We start from the raw sequence: 14,853 nt of genomic DNA, 5'->3' as shown, positions 1-14,853 counted from the left end.
AATTACAGTGTTGTCATCTTTTGCAAATGGTGGCCCTACACAGTTCATCAAGTGTTGAGTTGCAGATAGTCACATTATTGTGAGATAATCCCATCCCATGTAGCTTAGCATCATAAAGTTTTTAAAGTGCTTGTGCGTGTTCTCGTTTCCATTAGGCCATAATGCCTTAACCCGTTTTGAAAGAAATCCAAACAACATCTAGTTAGAGAAGGCCCTAAAACAGATTTATAGGGCCTGTTCAGAACTTCCATCTATACAACAGTGGCTCTATTGTTATTCAAATGAGCTAGCTGATAGTGACACTAGGTTTCTAAAGGTTGTTGGTTGACAGTATCTTTCTGTTAAAGGAATCTGCTCAGCAAACTTTGCCCTTAAAAAATGGAATTTGCAAAAGGACAGGGTGCTGTTTTTCATCAGTGTTTGAACCTTCACAGACCCCTTCAAAGTTAATGTGGCTGCTATATCTGTCACTTTATGGTTTGTGTTCAGAGGGGTAGTTGTGTTAAATTTGTTGCAGCAAAAACAATAGCCCTTCGGCATTGTAAAGACCAACAAATTTATTCTGGCACACGTTTTCATGGATTACATTACAATATCTGTTATTGGATGCGTACAGTCCCCCCCCCCCCGAATACATACACTTGAATGAAATACAACTTTTATTTAAAAATCATACTATGTGTGTCAGTTAGTTTACCAATGTCAGGACAGCTACAACTGCTTATAAATAGCTACTATTACGGTAATTACATAATTATCTCTATCTGTATACTTTGTGCACTTCATTTCCCTCTGACCTCACTGTTTGCAATCTCCCCCTGCCCCACAACTATGCCTTGATACCTTGAAGTCTGCATAATCTGATCAAGTGTATTGTAGTCCAGTAAAGCAATCATATTATTTTCCATAATAAATTTGTTAGTCGTCAAGGTGTCGCAACAAACTTCATTGTTTTTTATTGCTCATCTAACTACTTTGCATTATCACAGCACTTGTCCTTACTTAGGCATGATGTAGGATATGCAGAACTGAATATCTCTAACCTCCAGCAAGTCTTGTTGACAGTTGCTGTTGTGTATTAAACAAAGCCAGATAGCAGTATAATACAGCGGTACCTCGGGTTACAGACGCTTCAGGTTACAGACTCCGCTAACCCAGAAATAGTACCTCGGGTTAAGAACTTTGCTTCAGGATGAGAACAGAAATCATGCAGCAGCGGTGCGGCGGCAGCAGGAGGCCCCATTAGCTAAAGTGGTACCTCAGGTTAAGAACAGTTTCAGGTTAAGAACAGACCTCCAGAACGAATTAAGTTCTTAACCCGAGGTACCACTGTATAAGCAGTTTGCTTCCAGTTGTTCTGAATTGCCACCTTAAAGCAGAAGAATCCATTAGAAAGGGTGTTAGAATGGCACTGAAAATAGCCCAGTGTCCCTTCCTCCTCGTAACATGTGTTTCAACCTATCTGGCATCCTGCTAGCCTTTTAAGGTGAGCTTCTCAGCTCCCGACACTCAGTTTTGTGGCCTTCCTCCCAAGTATTTTTCTTGCTTACCCTGTGGGTGGGTGGGTTGGATAACACATACACATACAGTGGTACCTTGGTTTAAGCACAGCTTAGATTATGAACAACTTGGATTAAGAACGTTGTTTTGGTTTGTGAACTTTGCCTTGGAAGCAGAACATGTTTCGCTTCCTATTGAATGTGTTCCATTTGTAAATGGAGTCCCCCACTGCTATGGGAAAACAGGCCGTGGTTTAAGAACACTTTGGTTTAAGAATGGACTTCTGAAACGGATTAAGTTCGTAAACCAAGGTACCACTGTATTGGGAGAAGAAAGGCCATCTTGATAAAGCGCACTCTCTGCTTTTCCCAGTAAGAATTGAATATGATTGTACGTGTGTGTGCGCGCGCGCTCATGAACCTATACCCAAGTCTCAATAGCATATAAACTGAAACAGATCCCACAAGGTTTCTGGTTGGCCATTGTGGTAACTAGATTGTGCGAACTGGATGTGCCTGTGATGAAACAGGGCTCTTCCGTTTTGTTCTTAAAAGGCAGGCTGTATAAATGAGATGTTTTTCCAAGCTCCACTAAAGGTGGAATACAGCTAATATCACGCTTACATTCATGGAGCAGGAATGCCCCGTGTGCATTGTAATTCTGTAATGACTGTTATTTATCACAAATCTGCCACATGTTTGTTCACCCTGACTAATGAATGACCTTTGCATTCCTACAAGCAAACCTGCACAGGCCCTGGTTGCTGAAGTTGTAGAGTGATGGCTATTTGTCATGCTTCACTTATATTAATCACTGACTCAAGCCACCCCGCCAGGGAAAATATCTTGACCTTGCGTTATGATGCTCATGTGCTCGCAGTGCACACAAAGTCAAGCTTTTTCATGGGTTACTGTATCAGAAAAGGTTCTTTTTCTGTCCTTAGTTGCAGTGATTCGGAGCTGACTTTGTTACTGTTTGAATCAAATTGCTGCCAATATTGTCATAGCAAATTTATCAGCCGAGGAATTGTTTACAATGTCTTAGCAATGCCTGGGCTGATTTGTTGACTGTTTTGGTGATTCCTTTGTAAAGCTTCAATTTCTTAAATTGATAAATGAGATGGAATGCACAAATGAATAACAGCAGCAAAAAGATAAGTTTTCTTACAAAAAAAGAAGCTCATCTCTCATTGAAACAAAGAAAAGGCAGAAAAGCACAAGGTTCTTTGATGCACTTTAACTTTATTAAGAAAAGAAAGAGGTGTATCAAAGGCTGCCATTGAATGGCACCAAGTTCAGCTTAATTCAGTGACATGGGCAAGATGGGGCTGTAAATGCCATGATGTAGTTTCTATGCTCTTGAAAGGCACTGAATTCTCCTTATTCAGTTCTAGATTTGGTCAGTGCTGTAGTGGTACGTTTTGAAGTGCAGGATCTTGTCATGTAAGCTATACCTCCTAAAGCAGCTTTTCTCAAACTTGGGTCCCCAGATGATGTCAGACTACAATTTCCATCATCCCTAGCTAGCAGCACCAGTGGTCAGGGATGGTGAGAGTTGTTGTCCAATAACAGTATCGGGAGCCAAAGTTGAGAAAGGCTGCCCTAGAGAATCCTTAGCAAAAATATAAAAATATATAAAAAATACAGGCAGCTGACTATATACACATTCCCTAGCAGGGTATAGGGAAGGGTGGTAGCTCAGTGGTAGACCGCACGCTTTGGATGCCAAATGGTTCAGTCTCCAGCATCTCCTGATAGGGCTGGGAAAGACTCCCTTGTCTGGAACCCTGAAGATCCACTGCCAGTCAGTGTTGATGATACTTCACTATGGACCGTTGGTCTGATTCAGTATAAGGCACCTCCCTATGTTCTCATTTTATTAGAATCAGCTGACAGTCACAATCACTAGTGATTAGGATGACTGACTAGTTCACCTTGAGCCTGTCAATGTCTGATCATAGACTATCTAACAAAGGTCAAACCGTCCTCCAACAACCTTACTCCACCCCCCACAAGCTTAATAGGTCCAATCGTTGATGCCATTTACTCCTGCTGTAAAAAAAGTACCAGAGCTGGGTTCCCCTGTTTTCCTTCTCTACTACAATACTAGATGAAGTCCTCCAAATCACCTTACTATTATGCGTCCATCCTTTTGATGCTCAGTCAGAAATCAACAACATCTCACACACCACCTTTCCAGAATTCCAGAACTGTGTCCATCAGTACCAAATAAATTGCTCACCTCTAGCCTTCTCCCCCTTTCTTCTTCACCCCTGCATTGAGGTAAGTGAGAATGCAAAATGCATCCTTAATGCTCGTAGGGGGGACATGAGACTGTTGTGAAGAATGCTGAATGCCATTAATTTATATAACAATGCTGTCATCCTGCTGTTTTACAAGCCAATAACTTAGTCCTTTGCTCATCCTATCTGTTTATTTCCATGAGGGAAGTGGATTATTACCTTGTAAACGGCACAATGGGATTAGCACGGCTATGCTACTGGTGTGGCAAACATTCAATATTATCGTCATCTGTACTAGTGTGTTTCCTAGTGCTTCATTTGAAAAATAGAAGTTGCTGGGCTGGGAGGCTCAACTCTCTCTACAAGCCATGTCCTCTGACCCAGGATTCCTTACCCCAGAGACAGAACATTGGCCATGGGGGTCAAGTGGTCCAGGAAAGTTGCACTGCTTATATTCAGAGGCAATCTCATTTATCCTATAAAGCGGCCTTATTCTGGTCACTGGTCCATCCATGCCAAGATTGTCTATTCAATTTACAAGTTGCTCTCTGAGACCTCAAACATTCCTGACTCTGGTGCCTGAGATGGTGGGAATAGAATCTGGGATCTTTGATAGGTAAAAACCATGGACTTTGCTACTGAGTTCTGGATGTCCCCCTAATATTGCTTTATGTTTATCCAGCATTGAAAATGAATTCTGGGACTGAAATCTGGTCCTTCCACTATGTTAGGGCAGTAGCTCCAAGGAGAGACATCAACCCAAGTGCTTTACATTTCTCTGGAGGCCACACTTGATGCAACAGTATGGCTCATCCAAAAGGTCAGACTGTAGGCGTAAGGAGAGCTGTGTTTCTTTTCCCATTTTCATTTCTATTGGAGGAGAAAGGCATCTGTTCTAGCATAGACCCCAGTATCCATGCATTCTTTCGTTTCTTTCTATTCTTCCTAGGATGATGCAATATATATCCCGGTGTCATTCCAGTCAATTAATTCACCAGTTTAACAACATTTGTATATCACTTGATTGTAATAAAACCTCTAAGTGGTTTACAAGTTATGGAGCATTTATTCTCTAATTATTCTATTTCTTACCAATGCTTGGGCTACCATAGCTAACTTAGGCCAGTCCTGGAATGACCATAGTTGGTTGCACCAACCAAAGCTGGAAGAAGGTCTCCTAGCCACTAAAGGCATTTGGACCGTCCAGTGTGTATACCAATTGATGTGAACAGAGATGCATGCAATCATTCTGACAATCCAGTTTCACTGGTGACTCATAAAAAATACAGTGAAAAAATATACCCATACTTCCTGTTAGGTGCATCAGTTTCTTGAGTGATCATGGTGAATACAGTCGTACCTCTGCTTACGTATCCCTCTGGATACGTAAGCTTTGGGATGTAAACGTGGCAAACCCGGAAGTATTTTTCCAGGTTTTGCCACATGTGCAGAAGCGCTAAACCACGTCACGCGCATGCGCAGAAGCGGTCCTCTGGTTGCAAATTCCTCGGGATGCGGCTGGTCCTCTGGAACAGATCCTGTTCGCAACTGGAGGTACCACTGTATTACAACACACACCACACAATTGAGTGAGTTCTGACTTTTCTGTAGTGATGATTTGTAAAACTGATTGCAGAAAATAGTGACTTTGAAATGTTACTGACTGCTTGAAAAGTTATTTGCTTCAACAAATCTAGGGGACATGGCAAAGTCGGGAATGGGGTGTTGACAGGGCTGGCACACACTGCGTCTACACACATTCTTCGAATACATCAATAGGATTTTAGGCCCACTAGTTTTGCTATTATAGGTTTTCAAAACCTCTGAACTACAGCATTCATTTATGTGAGGAAATTCATAAAATAAACAAGAAAGGAATAGAACTTGGTGGGATGGACTTTTGGCTCCATCAGTTTCCTTTCCACTGTTTTCCCTTTTTTCAGCTGTAAGTAATCATGTGGAGTTCAAGAAAACGGCGAGCAACCTGCCATGTTGAGTCTCCCAGGAAAACTTCATTGTCCAACCCAATTGGCAAAGCTCTTTCTGTATACCAGGTGCTCACTGATTAGGGTAGGCCAATTAGGGAAGTCTAATTGAGCTGAGGCTGTTGTAGTCAGTCAATACTGGATCAAACCTATCAAATTCCTCTTGCTTCAGATACAAGTGCCATTTAATCTAAATCTGAGCTCCCAGTTGAGACAATTTAGCACGATCTACCTAGATTCTTTAAGAACCTCACATTGTCTGCTTGTTTGTTTCTTCCACCACAACAAGAAGCATTTGAGGTTTCAGCAAATCTAAGTAGTGTTTTTGCAACTTTGTTTAGAATCCTTTTAATTGTTCTTTTCACAATTTGAAATAGATGACATCTACCTTATTTTGATCTTGTGAATGTCTCTATGGTAAGAGCTTTTCAGTAAGCACCCTTTACTGTATTCTGGAAGGAGAAGTGGTGAGACAGTGCCATTCAATTTCTCCAACCTCAATTATTCAAACACCCCTGTTATCTGAAAAAGGGTCATATTCCTTGACATCTGCTAATTGCATTGAAAATTGTGTTGATTGTCCACAATTCCTATTATCTTAACTAATTTGATGCTATGTGACATTTGGATAATCAAGGTCATTTTCTGAAATTCTGAGAGGCTGAGATCAATCTTTAGAAATTGAAGGGGCAAAACCCAGTGCTCATTTTCACCCATTTCATGTGTCCCATGACTCTCTTCTCCTATCTTTTCCCTCTTTTTTTATCTGGACTGTAAAAAACAAAAACACATCATGATAATAAAACATAGTGTCACTTATGCACGTGTAATGTAAGGCATAAAACATCAATTTAAGCTGAATCAGCTTCTGTCCTGAAGTAGTGGAAAACATGAAGCATTGCCATAATTTTGCAAATGTGTAACAGCAATGCAGAGTCCGTACCTGCCAACAGAACCCTTCGCTAGTAATATGTGAACCCAGTTTTACCATGTATAAATATAAACCCGACAGCTTCCATTATTACTAACAGTTTCAGTGAGGCCGTGTCCCATTAATTGCCTCAGAGCAGTTGAATACTAATTGTGTGTGAATGAACTCGAACCATTGCAGTACTACTGTTCTTAGGTCATTCTGATTAATAGGCCTCCTGGCTACAGCTGCATTATTCATTCGTGTTTAGAAACATATTTCTGTGATCTGCTATTTGGTAATGAGAAGGGGACAGTTTCAACAGAGTGTATAGGTGCCAGATTACAGGGCACCAGGGGAGGAACTGAGAGACCTGAAGCACTGAGAATAAACAGCATGTCCTAAGAGTTCGGAAACGAAAATAAAAAAGGGAGGTTGACCAGTTTCAGACAGATGGCATTCAGGGATGAAAGTGGCTGGCCTGATCTGACTATCTGAACTGGCTCATTGTTTTAGTAGAGTCCAGCGTATCTTATCATTGCCAAATTTAAAAGCATTGTAGGTATCTGTGGCATGGATGCAGCTTAGGCACACACATGCCCCTACACTCTAGCTCTCTGTTGTACTCAATATTTCAGCCCGCCTGTTTCAGTGAGCTTCAGGGGAAGTCTTTGTCATTGCCTGGCCAATGGGTGTGGGCTATTCTGTGGTGCTGCGGAATATGGAACAGGTGATGCCTTGCAATCAAGTCAGATCATTGGTCCATCTACCTCTCTTTTGTCAACACTCATTGAAAACAGGCATTGAACATGCCAGTGATTGAACCCGGCAACCTTCTGCATGCCAAGTAGATGTTCTGCTGATGAGCTTATGTCCCTTCCAAACTTTTTGGGCGGTAACAGCCCACTTATGAAATTCATTCTCCTTGGGCACCCTCACTGTGGAGCTTCTGATATCATTTAAAGATGCATCTTGGCACTCAGGCCTTTGAGGAAATTGACCTCTTTGAGGCCATCTGCAGTTACAAAGTCTGTTCTGTTAGTGATTTAATAGTTTAACACTTCATTTATTTAAATGAATGCATAGTGTTTATTAATGGTCACAGTTTTTGTTCAGTATGGACTTTATTGTTTTAAGTGACTATTTAGTAAACTGCCCTGGGATCTTAATTGATGAACGGCAACTTAAATAAATAAAGTCGTTTACTTTATATGTATGTTTAGATTGATATGCTAAGAAGAAGAAGAGGAAGAAGAGTTTGGATTTGATATCCCACCTTTCACTCCCCTTCAGGAGTCTCAAAGCGGCTAACATTCTCCTTTCCCTTCCTCCCCCACAACAAACACTCTGTGAGGTGAGTGGGGCTGAGAGACTTCAAAGAAGTGTGACTGGCCCAAGGTCACACAGCAGCTGCATGTGGAGGAGCGGAGACGCGAACCCGGTTCCCCAGATTATGAGACTACCGCTCTTAACCACTACACCACACTGGCTCTCAGACCTACCTATTCTCTTGGTTTTTCTTTGTGCATAAGCACAATATAATTGTAGTTTTAGTGAGATATTCTAAGGGTCCCGGAGAACTGAGACTGAATAAAAAAAACTTAGCCCACAAAAATGATATTGATAGTCCATATTTATGGCTTTGTTTCTGTTTTATTAAATATTATTTAGCAAACTCATTTGGAGTTAATTCTCACCTGCCGTTTCCAAAAAAATAACATGCTGTTTCTCATTGTTGCCAGACTTTTAAAGCATTTTGCATTATATAACCTCTAATATAAAATGTAAGTGTTTGTGCGCCAACTAGATTCCTTTTGTGTCTTTTAAATGACGTGGTTTGGTTTTTGAAGAGTTTTATACTTTATTTTCTCGTATGTAGGTCAGAATTTAGAATAAATTATCATTATAGATGAAGAGCAATGAAGACCTATTCACAAAAGCAGCCTTTAGTAATGTATAACAGTGGAATCTGCATGTATGTGCTCTCTTGGCCAGTAATCCCTGGTGTGAAGAAGTGTAGTATCTACTCCCATCTATGAAATGTTGAAGGGTTTGTAATCTGTGTTCTCCAGTGTCAGAAACTTAGATATATATGCTAGGCGCCAAATGTCTCCTTAAACCAGGGTTACAGTCACCAAAACGGAATGTCTAGTTGCCATTTTGGGGCCAGATGGCTCGAAAGTCGTATTTCTCAATGCAGCTTTTTGGTTCCAGAATTCAACAGGATGTGTTGTCAGTGTGTGAAAGCAGGCAAGATCCAAGGATCCCCAGACATGCACCTCGAGATGGTGGAGACATCAGGTGCCATTGTGGTGCCTGGGGATCATCACTTGGTCGCACATGGCCGACAGATGCAAAATGCGCCTGGCGGATTTCGAACCCTGGTATTATCCACCTGTCACCTGTCCAGGTGGAGTTAGCTGCAGTTTGTTCTGTGGTACAAGAAAGTTTTCCCAAGCTTGGAACTGAAAATTGCCATTGCAGGGTAGTTCTGCTTTTCCACCTAAGATGCTGCATTGCAGCAATAATGAACATGCAGACAAAATTTTATTTATTTATTAATTTTCTATACTGCCCTTCATCAGAGGATCGAAGAGCAGTTTACAATATGAAACCACAAAAAATAACAAAGTAACAAACAAAAAATAACAAAGTAACAAACGGACACAGTTTAAAGGTCATAGCTTTTTAATTAGCCAAAGGCCTAGGAGAAGAGTCGTACCTCGGAAATCGAATAGAATCCGTTCCAGAAGTCCGTTCAACTTCCAAAATGTTCAGAAACCAAGGCGTGGCTTCCGATTGGCTGTTCGGGTTCCAAAGAAGGGTTGCTGACTGGAACACTCACTTCCGGGTTTGCAGCGTTTGGGAGCCAAAACATTTGAGTCAGAGGGCGTTTTACTTCCAAGGTACGACTGTTTGCTTGGTGCAGGGCAAATAGCTCTTTTTCTGCAGCTGGCCCGTGTACACCTAGGTCTGCTTATAAATAATTAGCACTGTAGTTTTTTTAGGCTTTATATTGCTAGTTTAACGAAATGTCTTCAACAACTGCCCTGCATGTGTATCTTAGATTACTATTTTAAAGCTACAAACAAGTACCGTAAATTTCGCTCCATAACACGCAGATTTTTCCTCCTAGAAAGTAAGGGGAAATGTCTGTGCGTGTTATGGAGCGAATGCCTACAGATGGCGGGGGAATCTGCTGCAGTTGTGAGCAGTCCATGGCTTCCTTTGAAACAGCAAAGCAGGTGTAAGCGGCTCCTGTCAGCGAGCCGAGCTGGGGAGGAGGGAGAGAAGCAGAGCGGGCTTGGCTGCTTTAAAAAAACCCCGTCCTCTATGTTCCTCTCTCCTCCCCACTGATCTGCTAAGTAGCAGCGAAGCTGTTCAGCCAGCCTAGCCAGGAGGAGGGAGAGAAGCAGAGCGGGGTTGGCTGCTTTAAAACAACCCCGTACTCTCTGTCCCTGCCTGCAGTTTTTTGCTGTCCGATTTTGGATTAGCCACTGTAGGGGCTGTGTGTGTGCGTGCTTGAGCTATCGTTCTCCTCCTCCTGCTTCCCCTTCACTCTCCCTGCGCCCCTGCGCTCTCCCTCCGACTTTAGAATTGACACTCTGTGTGTGTGTGTGTGAGAGAGAGAGAGAGAGGGGGCTCCTTCTCCTCCTCCTGCTTCCCGTTCACTCTCCCTGCGCTGTCCCTCCGACTTTAGAATTGACACTCTGTGTGTCTCTCTGTGTGTGAGGGCTCCTTCTCCTTCTCTTGCTTCCCGTTCACTCCCCCAGCACCCTGCGACTTTAGGGCCAGTTCCCTCTCTGCGTGTGTGTGTGTTTTGACCTCACTGCGCTTGTTGGGGGAGAGTGTTGGTCGCAATTTTTCTTGATTTGTCTCAGAGTGGTTACTATCATGGTTTCCTTGCCGGGGAGGAGGGAGAGACGCAGAGCCTGCTTGTTCTAAAGGAGCAAAGCCGGAGAGGAGCCTCTCCTGCATTATCAGCAGCATCCTTCTCCATACCCCCCACGCGTGCTCCTTGTCCCTTGAGTTCTTTTCCTTCCCTCCCCACTTAAAACGTGGTTACAAAGCACAGATCCACATGGATCCTCAGGATTTTTGCACTAGGTCACCCCAAATACACCATCAGATCACATAGCATATCCATGGCTACAGCCTGCACCAAAAAACACACGCACCCACTATTTCATGGGGCCGCAATGGTGCAAAAACGTGGTTACAAAGCATGGATCCACATGGATCCTCAGGATTTTTGCATTGGGCTACCCCAAACTCACCGTCAGATCACATGTCTGTGGCCACAGCATGAACCACAAAAATCATATATCCACTGTTTCGTTTAGAATATTTTTTTCTTGTTTTCCTCCTCTAAAAACTATGTGCGTGTTATGGTCAGGTGCGTGTTATAGAATGAAAAATACGGTAAATGCTGTAGAAGTAATTTCAGAAACCCTCTTGTGCTGTACTCAAACATGGCTATTTCTGTCCCTAAAATCATATGCAAAGTGTTCACTAATCAAAAGTGTTTTATCTGTTCTCAAATTGCCATTAAACGGGCAAGGAACATTGTGTTTCTTTTTAACCAAAATAGTATATATACAGTGGTACCTCTGGTTACGTACTTAATTCGTTCCGGAGGTCTGTTCTTAACCTGAAGAATTTTAGCTAATGGGGCCTGCTGCGCTGCCACCGTGCAATTTCTGTTCTCATCCTGAAGCAAAGTTCTTAACCCGAGGTACTATTTCTGGGTTAGGGGAGTCTGTAACCTGAAGCGTCTGTAACCTGAGGTACCATTGTATTTCAATTATTGCTTTTGGAGTATGAGCAGAAAGAAATAATGGTGGGTAATAAATCTGTAGGTGTAATGACAATCTAATCAGTCCTTAATGTGGGCCAGCCTTTGAAGTGCACACATCCCTAAATATTTTAATTTGGAATGCTTGTTCCTGAGGAAACACCCTCTTTTGCAAGAAAATTGATTTTTTGAGAGCAAGTTCTAAAGCGTGATCCATAAACAAGTTTGCTTATACAGTATAGCAGGTAGTACTGAAGTTCTCAGTGGGCATAAATTAGGAGCATCAATTCATTGATCCTCTAAAAAAAATATCTAGTTGTATATATCGTTGGGAAATGGCAATATCATATTGGTAGCACATCTGCTTTGCATATAGAACATCATAGGTTCAAATTACTGGCATCTTCGCTTTCTGTCTCAGTAGATGGCTGTGTATCTGAAGAAGTGTGCATGCACACGAAAGCTCATACCAAGAACTGACTTAGTTGGTCTTTAAGGTGCTACTGGAAGGAATTTTTTTTGAGTAGATGGCTGGTTCCTATATTCCTATCTGCTGCTGATCCAGGAACTTTCAGAAGTTACTGTGATGGCAAACGTTCCTGTTCTCCCCCTTCCCCATCTCCCATTATACTTTTTAGCAGGGGCTTAAAAAAACAAGACAGCCAAGGAAGGAAAAGGTTGGAAACCCACAGATTTTGCATAAAGTGGAGATTATTAATTAATCTGCTTGTGAGTTCATACTGGGGGCATCTGTTGACCTAGGATAAGATACAGAAGACCCAAGGGTGACATGATAACCAAATGTAGGAGCTACTGGTACTGTGGCTTCATGTGGTGTGGAGTGAGGGAGGGAGGGAAGAATATTTTGCAGGCATTAACACAGGTTTTCTTAGGTTTGAAATCATCTCTTCCCATCCTCACTTTGATGTTCAGAAACAATTTTCCAAGCAAGTCAATTAAGGACAGAAGCATGAGAAGCTCTCTGCTAGTGAAACCTTGAATGAAGTGCACACAAGAGTTTAGAGTGCAATTAAAACCAACAAGAATTTTTTTTTTTTTTACTGTGAATATCAAGGAAAAGAAAAAATTAATTGCTGCTTGCATGCATAATAAAGGAAGCCCGGGACTGGGTTAAGACAGTGTGAAATCTTAAAGCTTTAAACAAAGTTAATTCATATCCTTCTAATAAAAATGTCTTGCAAGCTGCTATATATATCTAGCTCTTGCTTCAATATTTATTGGGGCTGTTTTGAGCAACTAATAAAATATTGGTTTTTGTTACGGTGATCGTAATTAGCAGAAATCGTGTTTTACACAGACATGGCATTTTGGAAGGTATACAGATTAATGGGTTAAATCCAGAGGGGTGCTAATAACATTTTGGCTTCCATCCATTATTCCCCCTGATTTCTGCACACACAGAAAAAATTGCAGACAAGAAGCTATTAAATGGCCTAATGGGGCATCGAACTAACCTAAGGCATTTTGTGTAGGGAACGGTTTCCTCCTTAACTTCTTATTAGAACTCCCTCAAGTATAACGCAAGGATGGAGGAAACCAAACTGAAAATGCAAACAAAATGTGCTGCACTTGGTTCTTGTATTGAATGGAAGGAGCAAAATAAACATCCATATTGTTAAATAGTGTTACTATGATTGCAGAATTTAAAACAGCAGGAAAACAATTGGTACAGATTTGAGGCTTTCGATTGTTATACCGGCATGAAAAAGTAAAATGTGCCAGCATTATAATGATCTCAGAGTGTTTTTCCAGTATACATTCATACTTGTTTTTATACTTGTAAACCACTTAGAGACCTATTTTGGCACTAAGCGGTATGTAAATTAATAAATAATGATGACAGTTATAGCTGTAGAAGCCATGATGGCAGTGATTTTGATCAGGGCTCTGGCATGAGGGCAATGGGAGAGGGTTTAGCTTTCCATTCACATCTGTTGCGGTTCTGTTGTGGTTTTGATATACAGTGGTACCTCGGGTTACATACGCTTCAGGTTCCATACGCTTCAGGTTACAGACTCTGCTAACCCAGAAATAGTGCTTCAGGTTGAGAAGTTTGCTTCAGGATGAGAACAGAAATCATGCTCCGGTGGCACGGCAGCAGCAGCAGGAGGCCCCATTAGCTAAAGTGGTGCTTCAGGTTAAGAACAGTTTCAGGTTAAGAACAGACCTCCAGAATGAATTAAGTACTTAACCTGAGGTACCACTCTGTGTGTGTGTGTGTGTGTGTGTGTGTGTGTGTGTGTGTATTGATAGATAGATAGATGATAGATAGATGATAGATAGATAGATGATAGATGATAGATAGATAGATAGATAGATAGATAGATAGATAGATAGATAGATAGATAGTGCTTTTTTTCTTTTTTAAAAAAATGTTTGGGGTACTCTCATATTTCTACTCATATTGAAATACTGTCTCTCAATGAGACCAAACTTAGATTCACAAAATGTTTAGCGGTATGTGTACGGCTGCATCCACCCAGAAAAAAGCACTGGAGATGATAGATGATAGATATAAAAATAACTATGTAGATAGATAGATGATAGATAGTTTTATTGATATAATACGGTGCATTTTCTACCTCTGAGCATTTATTTTACACCTAGCGTCTTCCAATATAATCAAAATAATTCAGGATGTTCCTGTGTTCAACTCAGTTTTTTTTGTGAACACCTAAAAATGTAAAATGCAATGCAACATATAATTTGCAAATGCATGTTTTACAGAGGTACACTAGTCAGAGAGCCATGAGCTTGTCAGTGCTGCAGCTTTCTGCCAGCACAGTTCTGCTGGTGTGCTATAGGTAAAATGGCTCTTTAGAATGATGCTAGTCTGCTCAGTGACAATGTTTGCAGGAAGGATTACAACGAAAGAACTTAAGCTTGCTTAGGACTGGGAGGTTCACTGCCCAAATACACACAATGGCATATGAATGTCAAATCAGAAACCTGGAAGACAGGGACAGAAGAAGAATAATTACCATGACAAATGCATTGGATAAAAGGCCTAACAGAAGTACTGGTTGTGAGCTGCTACCCTGGAATTCCTGTTGTTTCCTCTCATTAGCCTAGAGAGCATTTGCTTCTTGTAGTTATAGCCCTGCTTCACACTTCTTTAACCTCTTTTTGAGCTTTCAGGTCAACAGCCATTCAAAACATTTGGCAGTAATGCCCACCAAAGTTCTTCCCATCATTTAGTCACTTGGCAGATACTGTTGAAAGCTCCAGAACTAACCCTGTTGTTGTGTCAAATCAACCAAAACAGATACTGTCAAAAGGGTTGTTGCCTGGTGTACGGAGTGAGAGACATCACACTTCATTAATTGAAGGTGGGCGGAAGGAGTTGTTGTTGTTGTTGTTTAGTCGTTTAGTCATGTCCGACTCGTCGTGACCCCATGGA

The 14,853-nt window shown here is 41.5% G+C and overlaps 1 protein-coding gene across 7 annotated transcripts in view; it reads left to right on the top strand.

The window, feature by feature from the left end:
- Nucleotides 1-14,853, top strand: part of PTPRG (protein tyrosine phosphatase receptor type G) — a 548,154-nt gene that overhangs the window by 175,485 nt on the left and 357,816 nt on the right. The gene's annotated exons all lie outside the window — the stretch shown is intronic.

Source organism: Podarcis gaigeae (assembly GCF_964106915.1).
Source record: "Podarcis gaigeae genome assembly, chromosome: 2".
Lineage (NCBI taxonomy): Eukaryota > Metazoa > Chordata > Lepidosauria > Squamata > Lacertidae > Podarcis > Podarcis gaigeae.
The sequence above is the reverse complement of the archived record's forward strand: the minus strand, read 5'-3'. Positions and strand labels throughout refer to the sequence as shown.